This window comes from Oncorhynchus tshawytscha, linkage group LG02 (assembly GCF_018296145.1).
Source record: "Oncorhynchus tshawytscha isolate Ot180627B linkage group LG02, Otsh_v2.0, whole genome shotgun sequence".
Taxonomy (NCBI): domain Eukaryota; kingdom Metazoa; phylum Chordata; class Actinopteri; order Salmoniformes; family Salmonidae; genus Oncorhynchus; species Oncorhynchus tshawytscha.
This window is the reverse complement of record NC_056430.1, coordinates 13631065-13646693: the sequence shown is the minus strand read 5'-3', so window position 1 is coordinate 13646693 and position 15629 is coordinate 13631065.

The following is a 15629-nucleotide window of genomic DNA, read 5'->3' as shown; positions in this document are numbered from 1 at the left end:
AAGTTACTATTATTTTATCAAATTAAAGAAAAATGTCACACAAGTCTTCCTTGTCTGTAGAGTAGCAGGATGTCCATCGGGCAAGACTCTCATTTTCCCCATTCTGATCTGCAACACTATTTCCTCATACTCTGTTTGCTCATGCTCTACTTGGTACTGTCTATCTTCTCAATGTTAGCACTGTTATGTCAACCAGCCAACAAGGCAAGTATATCTCCAAGTTAATCCATACTGAACCCACGTTGAAATGTGCATGTACACCCCGGCCCATCTACTCTTGCTAGCCCCAATTCTGACTTGTGCTTTGATATCTGCTTCACTGATTTCTGCTCTGGGTGTTAACACCAGCCTAAAATGGATCTGGTTCACAGCAACCAGATGTGTTGGTCATTACTGAGACGTGGAGGTAGAGTGTTTGTCAGATTGTCAATGGAATGAACCAAGGCCATGGAGTTCCAAAGTACTTTTTCCAAGGACTGGATGCCGTGCCTGGCACAAACACTAACACAAACAATATCCCACAAAACTGGGCACCAGCGATAATCAGATTGGGAACCATACTAAAACACCAACATAGAAGGCTCCGAGTCACCTGACCTGGAGCAGGGACTGGACACCGTGCCTGGGCTGGGAACCATGGAGCCGGGCAGAGGAGGACTCCTTTCATGAAGGACTGGAGCCTGGACTGGGCACCGCGAGGAAGTGCCATGGAGCAGGACTGGATGCCGGCATGGGCAAGCGCAGAGGAAGGCTGGAGCGGGACTGCCCATGGAGTGGGACTGGAAGGCTCGTGCCATGGAGTGGGACTGGACACCGTGCCTGGACTGGGCATCGGTGCAGAGGAAGGCTCCGGCCATGGAGCAGGAATGGACATGGTGCCCGGACTGGACACCGGCGCAGAGGACGAGTGCGGGGAGCCAGCACAGGACGTACCGGGCTGGGGAGGTGCACTGGAGGCCTGGTGTGTGGAGCCGACACAGGTGGCACCGGACTAATGACACGCTCTTTAGGACGAGTGCGGGGAGCCGGCACATGATGTACCAGGCTGGGGAGGCTCACTGGAGGCCTGGTGCGTGGAGCCGGCACAGGCGGCACCGGACTAATGACACTTTCTTCAGCACGCCTGCGCTGCAGCATAGTCCTCGCCAACACCTCTCTCCGGTATCCCTCATTAAACTCCTCTCTCCTCAGCTCAGCCGACCGTCCAGTCTCCAGACCGTAGACCGTCACTGGCATTTCCGGACCATGCACACGCACTGGTGGATGAGTGCGGGGAGCAGGCACAGGACGTACCGGGCTGAGGAGGCACACATGCACTCTCTTCAGGGCGAGTGCAAGGAACCGGCACAAATCAAAACAAATGTATTTATATAGCCCTTCTTACATCAGCTGGCTGATATCTCAAAGTGCTGTACAGAAACCCAGCCTAAAACCCCAAACAGCAAGCAATGCAGGTGCTATAACAGAACATGGCCAAGATGTTCAAATGTTCATAGATGACCAGCATGGTCAAATAATAATAATCACACTGGTTGTCGAGGGTGCAACAAGTCAACACCTTTTCATAGCCGATCCTCTTCTGTGAACTTGTGTCGTCTACTATTTTGCGGCTGAGCAGTTGTTGCTCGTAGATTTTTCCAATTTCACAATAACACCAGTTGACCGGGGCAGATCTAGAAGGGCAAAAAAATTGACGAAATTACTCACTGGAAAGGTGGCATCCTATGACAGTGCCAATTCGACACATTTGCCATTACTTATGCCATGTTCATGACAGCTGTGAGAGTATGACTAACAAAATGAATGGGGGGCCCCATGGAGGTCACTCCCCAGAGCACATGCCCTGCGTGCCCGGTCAGTGATTTGGTGATGATTAGCCCCCTAGCGGCATGTGTAGCATGGTGCAGATCATGTCCCCTACCCTATCAGTAGGTGTTTGAATGTGATGCCCTGCAGAGAGAAGCTAGTGAAGGCTGTAAAGAGAAGCTAGTGAAGGCTGCAGAGAAGCTAGTGAAGGCTGCAGAGAGAAGCTAGTGAAGGCTGCAGAGAAGCTAGTGAAGTTTACAGAGAGAAGCTAGTGAAGGCTGTTGAAAGAAATGTGCCATGGGACAGGGATTGGGCAAATTCCTAGTGTTTGACTCTGCCTGTGAGAATAACTACATAGTTATTTTATGTAGCTAATCCGGTGAGTGATCCTGTTGCTAAATGCTGACTACCAGCCAGCCCATTATGCCACATGTAATATGCTACAATGTGGGATTTCAGCATACGGTTCACCTCCCCAGATATTTGCTACACACTGATGTTTTAGGCAATATTGATAGTATTAACGTGGTTTACACCCATATTGAAGTGAGACTGAGTCCGGAATGTTTGTGCAGGTCTGAAACCAGTGAGAAATAATTTGATGTATAACACCGTTATTTTACGATTCCAACAGTGTATGGCCCACAGACTTATAATAACTGTTTCATGTCATTCTTAGTACATACACTACCGACATGCTCAGGCTAGTCAATATTCAGGCTAGAGCCTGGGAGCTAAACCGTCAGATAAGACCTAAAGATAGAATGTATTAGATACCCTACATGAGGTATCTGACGGTAGGGCTGACGTGCTTACAATACCAGTGTTGGGTCTTCTGTATTTTATTGTAGGGTGTAATACTAGTGGTGACCTCACAGGCAGATTTGAGGCCTTTCAGCCGTTGCGGTTCCATTGTACCCACTGTGTGTGTTTCTGTGTGTGCATACACTGGTGTGAGTGTTGTGTGCATGTTGGTGTGCATGCATTTGTTGTTTTGGTTGTTCAGCTATAGGTTGGTCTCTTCTGATACACTTTTCTTTAGCCCCAGGCCTTGGTTGTCTGGATTGTGGTGGGCCGTTTGTGCCACAGCGCCAGCCCCTCTCAGCACCTCTCAACCCCTCTCAGGGTCAGCCTGCAGCTGTCAGCAGATTCATTTCAAACAACTGGGAATGGGCAGAGAGTGGAGAGGATGGAAATTCAAGAGGGGGCAGAAACTTGATGAGGCTCAAGGCGAGCCTTTACACTGGGACAGGCTTATCAGTCTTAGCAGGGTATTATCAACGGCTGCAACACTACTGGAGAAAAACTAATATTATATTATCAACGGCTGAAACACTACTGAAGGAAAACCATCCGAGTGTTATCAACGGCTGCAACACTACTGGAGGAAACCTAGCAGAGTGTTATCAATGGCTGCAACACTACTGAAGGAAAACCATCCGAGTGTTATCAACGGCTGCAACACTACTGGAGGAAAACTAATATTATATTATCAATGGCTGAAACACTACTGAAGGAAAACCATCCGAGTGTTATCAACGGCTGCAACACTACTGGAGGAAAACTAATATTATATTATCAACGGCTGAAACACTACTGAAGGAAAACCATCCGAGTGTTATCAACGGCTGCAACACTACTGGAGGAAACCTAGCAGAGTGTAATCAACGGCTGCAACACTACTGGAGGAAAACCATCCGAGTGTTATCAACGGCTGCAACACTACTGGAGGAAACCTAGCAGAGTGTAATCAACGGCTGCAACACTACTGGAGGAAAACCATCCGAGTGTTATCAACGGCTGCAACACTACTGGAGGAAACCTAGCAGAGTGTAATCAATGGCTGAAACCCTACTGGATGAAAACTAGCCGGGTATTATCAATGGAAGAAACACTACTGGATGAAAACTAGCCGGGTATTATCAATGGAAGAAACACTACTGGATGAAAACTAGCCGGGTATTATCAATGGAAGAAACCCTACTGGATGAAAACTAGCCGGGTATTATCAATGGAAGAAACCCTACTGGATGAAAACTAGCCGGGTATTATCAATGGAAGAAACACTACTGGATGAAAACTAGCCGGGTATTATCAATGGAAGAAACCCTACTGGATGAAAACTAGCCGGGTATTATCAATGGAAGAAACACTACTGGATGAAAACGAGTCCCAATATTTTGGATTGAGGGTTCAGGGAATAAATGATAGATTGATAGGATTGATAAAATGTACAAGATACAGTGTAGGAGGAAATTAAGATTATAGGGATGTGTGTGTATAGGAATGATCTATACTGAACAAAAATATAAAACAACATGTAAAGTGTTGGTCCCATGTTTTACGAACTTAAATAAAAACCCCAGAAATGTTCTATATGCACAAGAAGCTTATTTTTGTCCAAATGTTGTGCACAAATTTGTTTACATCCCTGATAGTAAACATTTCTTCTTTGCCAAGATAATCCCTCCACCTGTCAGGTGCGGCATATCAAGAATCTGATTAAATAGCATGATCATTACAAAGGTGCACCTTGCGCTTGCACCTTGCGCGGAACAATAAAAGGCCAATCTAAAATGGATAGTTTTGTCACACAACACAATGCCATATATGTCTCAAGTTTTGAGGGAACGTGCAATTGACATGCTGACTGTCTGAATGTCCACCAGAGCTGTTGCGAGATATTTAAATGTTAATTTCTCTACCTTAAGCCATCTCCAATGTTGTTTCAGAGGATATAGAACCGACCGGCCTCACAACAACAGACCACATGTAACCACTCCAGCCCAGAACCTCCACATCCGGATTTTTCACCTGCGGGATCAACTCAGACCAGCCACCCGGACAGCTGAGGAAACTGAGAAGTATTTCTGTCTTTAATAAACACATTTTGTGGGGAAAAACTCATTTTGATTGTCTGGGCCTGCTCCCTAGTGGGTGGCCCTGTCTCCCAAGTGGGTGGGCCTATCCCCACCCATGGCTGCACATGCCCAGTCATGTGAAATCCATAGATTATGGCCTGATTCAATTATTTATATTAATTGATTGTACTGTAACTCAGTAAAATTGTTAAAATTGTTGCATGTTGCGTTTATATTTTTTTATATAGGCCATACAGTATCTTTGTACTTCGAGGTCCCTCTTTCAAAGTCACTGAGATCTAGCCATGGTAGCCAAAATAATGTTCTGTGGTATCCTTGGGATGTCCTTACACCATTGAAGTTGACATTTAAAACAGTTAAGGTTAGGGTTACGTAAGGGTTAAGGTTAGGGTAAGGATTTTGTGTAGGGATGCCCCAAGAATCGCGGATAGCACTGACCACAAAATAATGGGCCACTGGGCATTTATATAAATGACCCTAAGAATGATCTGACGTTAATTGCTTAGTGAACCACACCTGTGTGGAAGCACCTGCTTTCAATATGCTTTATATACCTCATTTAATCAAGTGTTTCCTTTATTTTGGGAGTTACCTTAAATCTAGGTCAAGTCTTTGTACTCACACTTTCTGATGATCACTGACTCGATTCCTCAGCACAGTGACTTACATAATGAGTTTTGACAGTGACTACATACACATATCATATTTATAACATACAGTGCATTTGGAAAGTATTCAGACTCCTTAACTTTTTCCACAATTGTTACGTTACAGCCTTATTCTAAAATAGATTAAATAAATACAAATCCTCATCGATCTACACCCAAACCCCCATAATGACAAATCAAAAACAGGTTTCTAGAAATTCTAGCAAATGTATTAAAAATATAAAATGTAAGTACTTTATTTTCATAAGTTTTCAATCCTTTTGCTATGAGACTCAAAATTGAGCTCAGGTGCATCCTGTTTCCATTGATCATCCTTGAGATGTTTCCACAACTTGATTGAAGTCCACCTGTGGTAAATTAAATTGATTGGACATGGTTTGGAAAGGCACACACCTGTTTAAATAAGGTCCGATGGTTGACAGTGCATGTCTGAGCATTAACCAAGCCATGATGTCAAGGGATTGTCTGTAGAGCTCTGAGACAGGATTGTGTCGAGGCACAGATCTGGGGGAAGGGTACCAAAACATTTCTGCAGCTTTGAAGGTCCCCAAGCACACAGTGGCCTCCATCATTCTTAAATGGAAGAAGTTTGCATCCACCATGACTCTTCCTAGAGCTGGCCGCACGGCCAAACTGAGCAATCGGGGGAGAAAGGCCTTGGTCAGGGAGGTGACCAAGAACCCAATGGTTATTCTGACAGGACAGAGCTCAGGAGTTCCCCTGTGGAGATGGGAGAACCTTCCAGAAGGACAACCATCTCTGCAGCACTCCATCAATCAAGCCTTTATGGTACGCCGGCCAGGCGGAAGCCACTCCTTAGTAAAAGGCACATGACAGCCCACTTGGAGTTTTCCAAAAGGAACCTAAATACTCCCAGACCATGAGAAACAAGATTCTCTGGTCTGATGAAACCAAGATTGACCTCTTTGGCCTGAATGCCAAGCGTCACATCTGGAGGAAACCTATCATCCCTACGGTGAAGCATGGTGGTGGCAGCATCATGCTGTGTGGATGTTTTTCAGTGGCAGGGACTGGGACTAGTCAGGATCGAGGGAAAGATGAATGGAGCAGAGTATAGAGAGATCCTTGAGTGCTCCAGAGCACTCAGGACCTCACACCTTCCAACAAGACAACGACCCTAAGCACATTGCCAAGACAACGCAGGAGTGGATTCGGGACAAGTCTCTGAATGTCCTTGACTGGCCCAGTTAGAGCCCGGACTTGAACCAGATCTAACATCTCTGGAGAGGCCTGAAAATAGCTGTGCATTAACACTCCAACCTGAGAGCTTGAGAGGATCTGCACAGAAGATTGGGAGAAACTCCCAAAATACAGGTGTGCCAAGCTTGTAGCGTCAAACCCAAGAAGACTCAAGGTTGTAATCGCTGCCAAAGGTCCTTCAACAAAGTACTGAGGAAAGGGTCTGAATACTTATCTGAATGTGATATTTATTTATTTTATACATTTGTGCAAAATTCTAAAAAGCTGTTTTTGCTTTGTCATTATTGGGTGGTGTGTAGATAGATAGATTTTAGAATAGGGATGTAAATGTAACAAGATGTGGAAAAAGCAAAGAGTCTGAATACTTTCCGAACGCACTGCATGTCTATGTATTTCTCTTGGATAGCCAACAGACTATTCTATGTCTCCCTGTCAAGTCCATTCAGGTGAGATATACAGTAGTTCCAGTAATGAAGAGGGTGTGGTTTTGTGGTATTGTGTAAGCGTGTACATTTTATGAGAAAGCAGTATATAAATCTATGTACTCATGTCACTTTATAGTACATGTGTTAGCAATGCTGTTGTAAAAAGAAAACTGATCTTAGATCCCCCACTTTCTCTTTCATGTGAATCGTATGCACATGCTGTTTACTCAGTTTGACACTATGGCCTAAAGTATCGAAAGAAAAGTAAGTGTCAACCTTACACCATATTTCTGCCGTGAGTGTTGGTACTGCAGATCCATTTTCTCTGCTTCAAGATCTATCCACTTCCACAGTTCACTAGCCTTTTCTCTATATGAGGGAGAGAGTGGACATCATAGAACAAAGGGGAAATTAGGAACACCCTATGATTCTGCTCAGTGGTTAACTGAACATCTGTAGCATAATAATAATAATCATTTGTTGGGAGGCTTATATTTGTCCTATTTCACACATATACAAGTGTGTATAATTAATAATGAGAGAGTAGTCTTTCATCTGGTTAGAGTAAGATTTTAACATTAATTATTGGAGAATGTCCCTCATACTGTTATCAGAACGACATGCCTGTGTAAAGTTCTTCTGAACCCAGTGACATAGGGAGGGTTGAATTCTAACTGAACCCAGTTACATTAGTTTGTCCTCTTTGAGATATCAATATTCAGCTCCTTTCGTCGTCCACTTAAGATCGCTCTCTTCTTCTCTCACTGTTTTCTTTTTTGGCCTGCCATTCTCTTCTTTCTTTAGTTATAATAAAAAGAACAGACATGAACTCTTATAACACTTCATAAAAACTGTCGCTGTAATGGTGTTTGAAATGTGCTCCTGAACCTTTTCTGAGTTCAATTTATTGAATATAATTTTGGTTCAAGATACTTACTTTGGTTTAGGTTTTGCTCCATTTTCTTCCCAGGTGGGAAAAGGGAGGATTCAGTTATTGACACAATTAAAGTTAGGTAGAACATTGCAAAACTGGTTTCCACAACCCAACAATATCTGTTAAATTTCACACGAAAATATACCCCTCCACTCATAACAAGGTATTGATTAACAACTGTTCCAGTCCTACTACCCACCTCCCCTGGCAGTTCTACCCCCCCCCGTCAGTCCAACTCCCCCCAGCCAGTCCTACTCCCCCCAGCCCCCCACCAGCCAGTCCTACTCCCCCCCCAGCCAGTCCTACTCCCCCCAGCAAGTCCTACTACCGACCCAGCCAGTCTACCCCCCAGCCAGTCCTACTACCCCCAGCCTGTCCTACTTCCCCAGCCAGTCCTACTACCCCCCAGCCAGTCCTACTACTCCCCAGCCAGTCCTACTACCCCCACCCAGTCCTACTCCCCCAGCCAATCCTACTACCCCCTGAGCCAGTCCTACTCCCCCAGCCAGTCCTACTCCCCCCGAACCAGTCCTACTACCCCCAGAGGTCCTACTCCCCCACAGCCAGTCCTACTCCCCTCCCGAGCCAGTCCTACTACCCCCAGCCAGTCCTACTACCCCCCAGCCAGTCCTACACCCCCCAGCCAGTCCTACTCCCCCCCAGCCAGTCCTACTCCCCCAGCCAGTCCTACTCCCCCCAGCCAGTCCTACTCCCCCCAGCCAGTCCTACTCCCCCGAGCCAGTTCTAATACCCCCAGCCAGTCCTACTACCCCCAGACAGTCCTACTATCCCCAGCCAGTCCTACTCCCCCCAGCCAGTCCTACTATCCCCAGCCAGTCCTATTACCCCCCCCAGCCAGTCCTACTACCCCCCAGCCAGTCCTAGTACCCCCAGCCAGTCCTACTACCCCCCAGCCAGTCCTACTACCCCCCAGCCAGTCCTACTACCCCCAGCCAGTCCTAGTACCCCCAGCCAGTCCTACTACCCCCAGCCAGTCCTACTACCCCCCAGCCAGTCCTACTACCCCCAGCCAGTCCCTACCCCCAGCCAGTCCTAGTACCCCCAGCCAGTCCCTACCCCCAGCCAGTCCTACTACCCCCAGCCAGTCCTACTACCCCCAGCTTACTTCTCTCCTCTTCTGGATGTTCTGTCCCTTGTCCATATACATGCTTTTCGAACACAGGCTCTGTCATGCATGTCAAGCAGCTGCTGTCAATAGTGATGGAGTTAGCCAGTGAGGTATTTAACCCACGGGTTATAGACCTATGACTCGCCATGTTGTTTTAGATAATCATGAGACCGTGGTATTGAACAACACTGCATTGTCTGGTTCAGCCTGAATCTGTGTGAGTCATACTACATAAGGAAGGTGTGCAGGTGTGGTTTAGGTGTGTCCATACCTGTATCGCTTTTACCTTCCTGAGCCCCTAGGGACAGAAACAGATTCTCCAGTCTTTTACCATTCTGCTTAAACACTCTCTTCCACACTGTATACACTCTCTCTTTCAACTCAGGGCAGATTCAATTAATATAGGGACACACCTGCCTGACAAAATCAAATCAAATCAAATGTATTTATATAGCCCTTCGTACATCAGCTGATATCTCAAAGTGCTGTACAGAACCCCAGCCTAAAACACCAAACAGCAAGCAATGCATGTGTAGAAGCACGACAAAAAAGTTACACTTTTAACAACACACCACATACAGTAGCTTCCATTTTCTAGATAAGGTTTTGGTGCTCACTTTGTTATGCTGAATTTAACCAGACCTTTGAATATACCTTTATTATTCCCCACAAACCCTACCACCCCTCCCCCAATTGGAGTAAACTAATAAACAATAACACTTAGGCTTCTACCTTCTTATACATATTATACACATTTTTCAAACACAATCTATTTTACATTAGTTATATTTTGTTTGTTTTTAAGTCCTTCCTCTATTTCTGATGTCCATCCAGTTTGATTTCTATTTGTAACTGTGCTATTTCACAACATTTCTGAACCTAAATACATTTTACAGACCCCATATGTTTTACATTGGTTATCTTGTTGTTATTAGTCCCACCCTTCAGCTCCATTCAACCCCTCCCATCTATTTCTTAACATCATCCATTTTGGATTTCTATTTGCCATATATTTTTCAACTGTGCTGTGACACTTCACAAAAATACTGAACCTCTCTATTCTCATATCTTCTACAGATTGTAAATTAAAGATAAACATTTTGTTAAAATTATTATTAAATTATTGATTGATTGACTATGACTTTTCAAATCACCCAGAGACAGATATTTTACTGGATTTACCAAATATGGTAAAGAGAGGGAGCCGAGTGGCCGGCAGTGGGAGAACGCAATGGAACTAATGTTCTCATCGATGAAACATTCGATCTCAATGTAGTTTTCTGTTCACAAAACTCGAATCTGTTATGAACAGAGTGGACTAAGATGTGTAGTCTTTACATTTTGCCAAAGTTTTAAAAAATGTAGTTGTTTAGAAGAAATGCAAAAGCAAATTGAGTTATTGCTACACGCACTTCACAGAGTAGGCGTTCCGTAATAGAAATATGCAAATGCTACCTCCTCCTCTACCTCCTCCTCCTCTGCAAACTCCTCCTCCTCTATATCCTCCTCTGCAACCTCCTCTACCTCCTCCTCCTCCTCTGCAACCTCCTTATCCCCTACCTCCTCTACCACCTCTTCTTCAACCTCTTCTTTCTACCTCCTCCTTCTCCTCTGCAACCTCCTCTACCTCCTCCTCCTCCTCTGCAACCTCCTTATCCACTACCTCCTCTACCACCTCTTCTTCAACCTCTTCTTTCTACCTCCTCCTTCTCCTCTGCAACCTCCTCCTCCATGGCCTCCTCCACCTCCTCTGTTGCAAAAATAGCGCACATTGTGAGACAGCAAAGCATTCTCCAACCAAGACAGTAGGGTGCTAACTAATGTACTAAAAGAAGAGCAAAGTCATAATTCTAATAATTCTATACAGCATTCTATTTTTATGTTTCAAGCAATGGATCAAAGCAATTATTTAGTGTGTCAGCCCTTTTCTCACACAGCTTGATTGAGTGTAACAGCACAGCTGAAATGTATCTCCTCATTGGATTGGTTTCCTCAATGTGAGCAGCACTCCAGGGCGAGTGATACAGCTCGCTACAGCTCTCTCATTGTGCATTTCAAGGCTGAAAATCAAAGGTCACCATTGATTCCCGAGTCATTGTGCCAGTGACAGTGCAGTGGTCGGCAACACTAACTCTGTGACTCTCCCTAGAGGGAAACATGAAACACATCAACAAACCTGCATCTTTTCCCTAGGGTCCCCTATTCTGGACTAATAGCACTATAACACCAGTTCTACAGTCTCTAGCTCCTAGCTCCAACAGTTCAGTAATATCTAACAATTCACAGCAATACACACACATCTAAAAGTAAAAGAAAATAATTAAGAAATATATCAATATTAGGACGAGCAATGTCGGAGTGGCATTGACTAAATACAGTAGAATAGAATACAGTATATATATATGAGATGAGTAAAGCAGTATGTAAACATTATTAAAGTGGCAAGTGATTCCACATCTATGTATATAGGGCAGCAGGCTCTAAATTGCAGTCTGATGGTCTTGAGATAGAAGCTGTTTTTCAGTGTCTTGGTCCCAGCTTTTATGCACCTGTACTGACCTCACCTTCTGGATGATAGCGGTGAGAACAGGCCGTGGTTGATCTTTTTTGCCTTCCTTCCTTGATACATTTTCCCTCACGGAAAATGTATCAACCCCTGCAAAAACGTTAATTAACTATAATCCATGTAATAAATCACATTTCCTGTTGCTACAGGATTATTTTGGAGCAAACTGTCTCAAATTCCAAATCAAATCAAAATGTATTGGTCACATACACGTTTAGAATATGTTATTGTGGGTGTTGCCAAATGCTTGTGTTTCTAGCCCCGAGAGTGCAGTAATATCTAACAATAATATCTAACAATTTCGCAACAATACACACAATACACACAAATCTAAGCAAAGGAATGCAATTAAGAATATATAAATATACGAACGAACAATGTCAGAGCGGCATAGACTAACATACAGTAGAATAGAATAGAATACAGTATATACATATGAGATGAGTAATGCAAAATATGTAAACATTATTAAAGTGACTAGTGTTCCATTATGAAAGTGGATAGTGGTTTCAAGTCTACGTATATAGGCAGCATCCTCTAATGTGCTTAGTGATGGAAAATGTCAATCCTACATCTGTATATTCCCATTGGATATAAAAGTATTGTTATACACTACAGTTGAAGGGTGTAGGGCCTATTTACATTTTTCACACTGCACCTCCATTGTTCAGTGTCTTATTCCTCTGGCCTCACTTGCATCAGCATGTTAGCAGCACTCTTTATCTCTCTGCAAATCTGTTAATACACCCCAGCGTTCTCTATTAATGTGATCCCCACACATATCAGATCTGATGTGACATTATGATTCAGAACATGCCTCCACAGCCTTTCAATGTTTTTTTCTAGCTACCCATGTTGCCCCAAATATTTACAGTGTGTTTCTGGCCTGTGAATGTAGTGTAATATAGAACACCCCCATCAACTGAATGAGTCACCATTTATAGTGTCGTGGAAATTGCCCAACCATTATGGGTTGGCGGAAATCGCCCAACCATTATGTGGGTTGGTGGATGGGTTGGTGGAAATTGCCCAACCATTATTTAGTTGGTGGAAATTCCCATCAATTGAGGATGACGGGGTCTCCATTATGTAGACGTGTAAAAATGATGTTGAATAATAATAAACAACGGTTATCAATCAGACTCCATTACTATGTGTATTATGTCCATAATCATAGCCAGTGGGTATAGCCAAGGTTGTGAGCCATGCGTCACCACTCGGAATACTATAAGATACATGTGTCTAAGTTTACCGTTTTGCAGTTTTTAACCCTCCTGTTGTGTTCGTTTCATGTTAATTAATTCTGTGTTCCCGGTCCAAAATGATCGCCCCATTATAGCTGATTATAAATCCATAATAATACATATATTATCACCTAATGTTGTGTTAGATCTTTTTATCAACTTCAGTTCTTGTGAACATTACTTCTATTTTAAGTTTTGAACTTCTATTTTCTATTGATGGCCTGTAGGCCTCATTGACCTGAGCTCATACAACTCGTTTTTGAGTAAAAAATGCATCATGTATGGCTTATTTTGACTATAACAAATACTCAGATGAAACATATTGTGCTATTTATGACAGACTACTTTCTGTCAAAGTTTAACAAGGACTCTCTCCTCCTCACCAGTGTCATGATCAAAGATATGATCAAGAGCCTCACATACAGTATATCTATATATTATTGAAACCATGTTGCAATTGTTTGTGAAAATGCTGACAGGTGTGGTTCCCATGGGGGAATGGTTCCCATGTGAGTTGCCATGGAAGCCAAGAAGGGGAGTGAAATGTGTGTGTGCATGCGCTCAAACACACATGCATTTTTAATTATTTGTTTAACCTTTATTTAACTAGGCAAGTCAGTTAAGAACAAATTCTTATTTACAATGACAGCCTACCAGGGAACAGGGGGTTAACTGTCTTGTTCAGGGGCAGAACGACAGATTTTTACCTTGTCAGTTCGGGGATTCGATCCAGCAACCTTTCGGTTAAGGGCCCAACGCTACCTGCCGTCCCAAATGCATGTGGGAGCTCTGGGAGAGGAAGTGTGTCCATCTGATGAATGGGCATGTGCCTGAACTCAATTTTATACACTAATTGTAGTCTCACCCATTAATGTCTAATGACCGGTCATTTTTGGCTGGGAACACCACAGGTGTACAAAAGTTCAATAAAACACCCAAAATGTCATGAAAATCATCATGTATCTTGTGTTTTCAGATGGCCTGCGTGGACAGAGTCATGGAACTCTAAATGAACTACATTTTTCAGAGAGAAAACTTCGGTCCAATTCGACCGGAACACAGCAGGAGGGTTAAGAGGCTAAGGATCAAAGAACCAATATCTTGAAATCAATGTCCTAGCATTAAATGAGATGAGTTACCCATAGCTCAGAGATGCACAGTTAGAGACCGAGCATATATGCTATGTATATTATGAACAACATTTCACCAAATAATAATTCAAGGAATATTACTCAGAAATGTGAAGACAATGGATCATGTACATTTAAAAGTAATCATATTTATTACAGTTACATAAATAAAAATACAATTAACAGATGGTATGTACCAGAAATAAAAATACAATTAACAGATGGTATGTACCAGAAATAAAAATACAATTAACAGATGGTATGTACCAGAAATAAAAATACAATTAACAGATGGTATGTACCAGAAATAAAAATACAATTAACAGATGGTATGTACCAGAAATAAAAATACAATTAACAGATGGTATGTACCAGAAATAAAAATACAATTAACAGATGGTATGTACCAGAAATAAAAATACAATTAACAGATGGTATGTACCAGAAATAAAAATACAATTAACAGATGGTACGTACCAGAAATAAAAATACAATTAACAGATGGTATGTACCAGAAATAAAAATACAATTAACAGATGGTATGTACCAGAAATAAAAATACAATTAACAGATGGTATGTACCAGAAATAAAAATACAATTAACAGATGGTATGTACCAGAAATAAAAATACAATTAACAGATGGTACGTACCAGAAATAAAAATACAATTAACAGATGGTATGTACCAGAAATAAAAATACAATTAACAGATGGTATGTACCAGAAATAAAAATACAATTAACAGATGGTATGTACCAGAAATAAAAATACAATTAACAGATGGTACGGACCAGAAATAAAAATACAATTAAGAGATGGTATGTACCAGAAATAAAAATACAATTAACAGATGGTATGTACCAGAAATAAAAATACAATTAACAGATGGTATGTACCAGAAATAAAAATACAATTAACAGATGGTACGTACCAGAAGTCTTTACAATAAAAATAATACAAAATATCTTAAATCTTAACAGCATAGAAAATTCACCTCTAAGACATAGAAATGTTTACTAATGACTCCATGATCTAAGTTTATACCCTGCTATTATTCTTCCAAGAGCGTCAACTCAGAGTATGTCCTACTATCTAGTTAAAATCACTCCAAAACATTACAACAAAATAAATAAAACTTAACATATATTCTCCAATCTAATCACCCACCACACCTCAACACTTTATGATAGGAGCACCCCGTGTGTTGCTCCTTTCTGAAATTCCTTTGTCTAAAGAATAACACAGTGTTTCTGAAACATTAAATCCATAGCATTTATAGTACAACTAAACATATCAAAATGCATAGCTCTTTATGAACTCTTGAAACAATCCAAACTATTTAATTCAAACAATAACGTTAATTTCGAATTATGGATGCAACAACACACAACCCGTTATTAGGGAACCAGTATCCAAAGGGTATTTTCGAGAATACTGTCACACCTTCTTTACAGAGAATTGTTAGACTTATATGGTGGAGTTGATCCGTGGTAATAAAACTGAGATCAGCACTACAGTAAATGAACATCCACATATGCTAATGTGGTTATAGAAAAACAATCCTCTGGTTTTTGTAACTGAACTGGGTAACACTTTATAATAACCTTCCTGAATAAAACTGCC